This window comes from Echeneis naucrates, chromosome 15 (genome assembly GCF_900963305.1).
Source record: "Echeneis naucrates chromosome 15, fEcheNa1.1, whole genome shotgun sequence".
NCBI classification, from domain to species: Eukaryota; Metazoa; Chordata; class Actinopteri; order Carangiformes; family Echeneidae; genus Echeneis; species Echeneis naucrates.
The window spans coordinates 22,951,811-22,958,146 of record NC_042525.1 but is presented as its reverse complement, the minus strand read 5'-3'; positions in this window follow the sequence as shown (position 1 = coordinate 22,958,146).

Below are 6,336 nucleotides of genomic sequence, written 5' to 3'. Positions count from 1 at the left end.
TCCTGTTTCCTTAAGAAACACTGTGTGTAAAAATCTTACACACAATGTTGATTTATATCATTCAGTTATTTTGTATTTTATACAGAGATACTTAGTTATGATGTAAGAAAATAAATTAGACCTGCAAGAAGTGATGAATGGTCCCTTACACCTGTCCAACTTGGGGTCCTCTGGACTCGCCCCTACCCAAATGCATAAATTGTTTTTTTCAATCTCTCTTTATTAACAAATGTTACAGGGAGAATAACTTCCATCATAACACTTGAAACAGCAAAAACAGTTTACATTAATTGTAAGGTGAACAACAAAGAACATGAAAGTCATATAAAATAAATAAATATAATAATAAAGATAAATTCAGTAAAGACAACAAAAAAGGAAGTGGTTCAGTTTAAATTTTCTGGGGTCTGATCAAAAGGAAGATTCAATAGACATTCATATCGGAGCTGTGCAGTGTAAGTGTAAAAAGCTCTTTTAATAAGGTTGGGAAATGTGGGGTAACATTTACAAATTTACACTGATAAATAAAATACTTTGTAATTTTGAGTCTTTCAAAATTACCAACCAAACCAAATTTAATATCATAAGTTAAAACTGACAGGGATACATTATTTTCTAATTGACAACATTTTTTCCAAAAGAAATGATGCATATTGCAATGACAGTGTTCCTCGGTTTCAATATAAGTTGTAAAGAATGTGCATAAATTTTTTCATCACTATAAAACTTAAAATGAATAAACTCTGCGTGGGTAGATCTGGCTGATTGTTTTAAAGTCAACCTCTTGTCATGTCCAAGAAGTTATGCTAAGTTATGTTTAGTTTTTGTCCTGCGTCTATGTTGTCCTGTGGCTTCCTGTTTAATTTTGAAGTCCTACTCTCCTTTCGTTTCAGGTAACTTGCTTTTACTCTTGTGTTTCCCACTGGTCTGATTGTTTCCACCTGTTTCCCATTACCGTGCGTATACAGTCTGTGTTTCCTTTTGTCCTGTACCAGTTTGTCGTCTTCTGAAGATTGTGAACCAGTGCCAGTCCATGCCCCTGTTTCATGTCAAGTCAGGTTTTGTATAATTTGATGCTTTGCTTAGGTTTTTACATAGTCCTTATGTTATTTTGATACTTTGCCTCACCTGTTTTCCTCATCAGTGTTTTTTGTTGCACTTTTACCTCCTAGTGAGTGATTCTTCATTTTGGATAGTTTTTCCTCTGTAAAGTGAGTTCAGTCAGTTGACCTCTGATTACATCTGATTCTCTTCATGGCAGCCAAGTATCTTTCTAATATAAACCTTCTCCTTAAAGGTGAAGGGAAACATTCTTTAGGAAGTAAAGATCTTCAACATAGGTTTTTGCTGCATTTGTCAGCAGAAAAAAGAAAGTCTTGGATAAATGTATCTGAAGTAGCTGATAAAATAGATGTCCTTTGATTGTAGTTAAAAGAGTTTGTGGTAAAGCACTAATTATGTCATATTTAGTTTTTTGAGAGCAATTTAAGTTGTATACTATCCTGAATTCTGTAAAATCAGATATACTGCCTCTATCAACCATTAAGTGCTGAATAGACCAAATCCCAGCTATATATATATATATCTATATATATATATATAGATATATTTTTTGTTATTATAATTTTTTTTTACTTTTTTAAGAAGTATGCATTTATTATTTGATTGTGTTGTGGGTAGAAAAATTATGTTTGAAAATTAATTTCCAGTAACAATGGACCTGTTGGTGGAATTTAGATTGATTGAGTTTACTGATATCAAAATCACATTTCAGTAAACGTTCCACACCAATAAAATTCTGAAAAAGGAAGATTAAACCTAACATTTTCATACTGTTTGAAGTTTTGCAACCACTTCAGCTTTAGCAAAACATTCATTTGATATAATCAATTGCATTCAAGCCTCCTTCTTCCAGAGGTTTAATTACATCACTCTTTCTGATATAGTGGTGTCCATTCTTATACAGAACTGAAGTTATTTTAACTGATATGTTTAATTACATTAACAGGGACAATCAGTGAGTATGCTCAGTAAACTAGGTCGGCTGCAGCCAACCTAGGAATGATGCTGAAATTCCTGCGGAATCTCATAAGAGTCACCTGGAAGGCTCAAGCCGACCCACCAGAGTGGGCCCTTTTTTTATTTTATTTTTATTTTTTTCTCCTCTCAGTGGTGACCAGCTATCTCCTAGAAAACAAGTACATTGACACTAGCTGCCAGAAGGCAGGCATCCCAACATTTCCCGGCTGCGTGGAACAGTCACCCATGAGTTGGGAACAGTTTCACACAGCCAAGTGTGAGAAGTCAGATCTCCATCTGAATCATGACACGCTTCCCAGTCCCAGCAACCTGTGTCGGTGGTACAGCGCTGAGCAAAACTGCCAACTCTGCAATGCCCCAAACCCAAGCCTGCAACACATCCTGTTGAGCTGCATGACAGTACTGCCCCAGGGTCACGTGGCATTATGACCAGGTTCTGTGGAAACTTGCAGAACTCCCTGAGGCAGCCAATGACCATCCTCTGACATCACAAAAACTGATTCACTTCACTGTTGGAGAAGACGCAAGGGCTCAGAACATCACCCAGAAAGAGAGACTATCACTACTTTTTTCTGTGTGCATTTATCGAACCCCATGTTGGCCAGGAACCTCAACAATAGCTCTTTGGCCAATGCTGTTACACCCTGTTTGCCTTTTTTTCATGAGGTTGAATCCAGCCTCATCCAGGATGATGTATTCATGTATGTATGTATGTATGTATGTATTCTGGCCATCGACTATCCTCTGCGAAAATGTGTGAAATGTAGACCAGGGGTTCCATTACTTAAATGAGTGAATGTGTATTTATGGATAAAAACAATACAGTAACATAAGAGGCACACACATTAATGTTTTTCTGAAGTGACAAGCATTTGGGACATTTGCTGTGCCATGCGGAGGTTCCAGGTGGGAGTGGACCCGGGGGGCACAGAAGGACTGGCCATTCTGCCTGTGTTAAAATGACAACCCCACCAAAGTCAGTGGTGGGGTTGGCACAGAAATACTGTGCAGGGCATGGCATTTTGTGAGTAATTGGTTTGCTCCCTTTGTGCACAGCAATTTTGGCAAATAAAGTCAATACTCACCTCTTCTTGGTTGTCTCCTCAGCAGCGGGGAGGAGGCCAAAGGGTGAGCTCTAGGAGCAAACCATTACTCCTAGATAAAGGGGGGGTTTGCAATGTTCATGTAGAGTAGTAGGCATAGGAATGTATTATTGAGTTAATGTGATAGTTTGTATTTATTTAAATATGTAATCAAGTGATGCTATTGCGATGGTTTTATGTGTTTTATGTATTTATGGAGGACTATGGTTGTGGTCTCACCTACACTTAGTGGACTGGTCTGGCTAACTTCGTGCAGCCAGGAGGATATGAAAGGCAGCCAGGGATTTTTGATGGTGGCTGATTGTTGGTGCCTTATGTCATGAACAATAGACGGCACCTTGGTGTTTGCATTTTAACTTGCCATCTCTTAAAGCCATGGCCGGCCAAGCCAACAATGTGAAAGTGTTCAGAACAACAGTAACTATAGTAGCACAGTATTGTACATTGTCCTTTGTATATGTATTGTATATGTCCTTTGTCCCTCACATAAAGTCAGTAGGGCAGCTTTCCTCAACAAACAGCATTCTTGTGTAAGTGTTATTAGTATCCAGATGTGTGAGCACATGCAGCGCAATGGAGACTGCATCCTCTATATACCTATTGTGGCAGTAGGCAAACTGGTATGGGTACAGTGTGGGTGGAAAGAAAGTCTTCAGTTGTACCAGGACCAGTCACTTGAAGCACTTCATAGCAATGGGTGTGAGCACTACAGGGCAATAGTCATTCATGCACATTGGGCTGGAGTGTTTCAGCACCAGAGTGATGGAGGTGGACTTGAAGCATGCTGGTACAGCTGCTTGGGCGAGGGAGATTGAAAATGTCCGTGAAAACCCCTGCAAGCTGATCCGCACAAGTCTGGGGATGCCGTCAGGGCCAGCAGCCTTTTGTGCACTGATCTGGCTCAGTAAAGCATGGATGTCTGTTGTGGTGAATAAGAGGGGCTGGTCTTCCACAGGGGTCTGGTTGTGGTCACCATCACCCTGTTGTCTCTATTGAATCGAGCATAAAAGTGATTTAGCTCATTCAGGAAGGAGACATCTGAGGTTATTGGGGTGGAGTTGTGGGGCTTGTGGTCACTGATGGCCTGAATGCCCTGCCACACACTTTGGGGTTGGAGAAGTGCTCCTCTACCTTCAGCTTGTAGCAGTGCTTGGCTTTGTTAATGCCCCACTCCAGGTTTGCCCTGGATGTGCTGTAGGCCTGAGTGTTGCCTGATCTGAAGACGGTGTTGTGGGCCTTAGGCTGAAGCCGCACCTCCTTGTTCATCCATGGCCTCTGATTCTGGTATGTGGTGATCTGTTTCTGTGTTGTAACACTGTCAATGGTGGTGTTCGTGCAGTCCAGCACAGAGGAAGTATAGGAGTCCATGTCAGTGTGAGAGCCACAGGTAGCTTGAGAAGCAAACAAACTCCAGTCTGTGTGATGAAATTTGTCCTTGAAGTACAGAGTTGCTGGCCACACAGATGGTTGTCAATGTTGGCTTCACACGTTGGATGAGTGGTTGTACTTGGGGGTGGTCTGACTGTTCCAGGTGGGGAGGGGGGTTGCAAGCTCCAGCTATGTTTGTGTAAACATGGTCTACGTTTTTACTTCCTCTTATCTTGCAGGAAAAATGCTGATTGAATTTTGACTTTTTATTTTTTAGATTTGAGTGGTTAAAATCTTCTGCAACTATAAGTGCAGCCTCTGGGTGTGGTTGTGGAGCCGAGAAGGACTAAGGTGCCATCCAGGCAGGGGTCAGTGTGGACATTGTTGAGGAGTACAAATATCTTGGAGTACATATTGACAAAAAACTGGATTGGGCTAAAAACACTGACGCCCTCTACAGGAAGGGCCAGAGTCACCTCTATTTTCTGAGGCGGCTGAAGTCCTTCAACATCGGCAGGACTATCCTCGGGATGTTCTATGAGTCTGTGGTAGCCAGTGCTATCCTGTGTGCTGGGGCAGCAGGCTGACGGCAGCTGACACCAACAGACTGAACAGATTGATCCGCAGAGCCAGTGACTTTGTGGGAGTGAAGCTGGACCCTCTGAAGGAGGTGACCAAGAGGAGGATGCTGTCCAAGCTGGAGGCCATCTTAGACACTGTGTCCCACCCACTCCACGATGTGCTGGCCTGTTCCAGGAGTACATTCAGTACAAGGCTGATTACACCTAAATGCCATCAGACTCTGACTGTCAGACACTCTGAGTCAGTTGGTTTTCTCTGGACTATTAATAATGTGCAATAACTACTTGATGTGCAATATTCTATAATATTCTGGGGATTGATGACTATATATTCTATATTTTGGTAAACTGTTTATCACTTTTGTAAAGTAACAATGTACAATTAGTACATTTATGTTTTAGTGTTTAGATATATTTTATTTTATATCAGTACTTAACTTTACTGATATATTTTATACTTTCCTACTTCTTTAAGACTTTTGAATGGGAGCATCTGTAACTGAAGGCAATTTCCCCTTGAGGATCAATAAAGTATTTCTGATTCTGAACCCAAACATGCGTGTCTGTGGACAGTGAGAGGAAACCGGAGTACAGCAACAGCGTTAATGCAGCTGTGCTGCCCTATTTTATTTGTTTATTTATTTATTTAGTTAGTTGTTGTTGTTTCTAGTTGTATTCATTGTATATTTTATAAGTGTCCACCCATGGGCGGGGATTTCCTCCTCCTACCACCAATCAACGACTTGTATTTTCCACATGGCTCCGGAATTCCCCTCAAGCTTTCAGGGGGTTTCCGCTCTGACTGACAGGCTGTCGTCAAATGTCGGGTATGTAGAGGATGACGGATGTATAACTTCCGTTTGCACAGAGTAATCTTAAAAATAAAAGCTTTTATTTACCGAGAGCTACGGAAAACATAATGAAAAATTTAATAGACAAGAAGTTTAACTAGACAGAAGAATATTTCAAAAACTAAAAGTTTTGTCAGTTTCAATATTCTTTTCCTTATTTAACTATTAATGGTTCTGTTCCAGTCATAAATCACTTTTCTTAAATTAATCTTCATCTGAGTGCCCGTTTATCTCCGTATTTTCCCCATTTATTTATTTAGTTGTATGAACTGACCAAGACAAATAACGTTATCTGCGAAGAAAAAAGAAAAACTAAGATGAGCGTGTAGTGAGTATGAATTACTGGCATTTTAGTATTTTAATTTGAAACTCCGGAACAGGAAAGCATTTGTT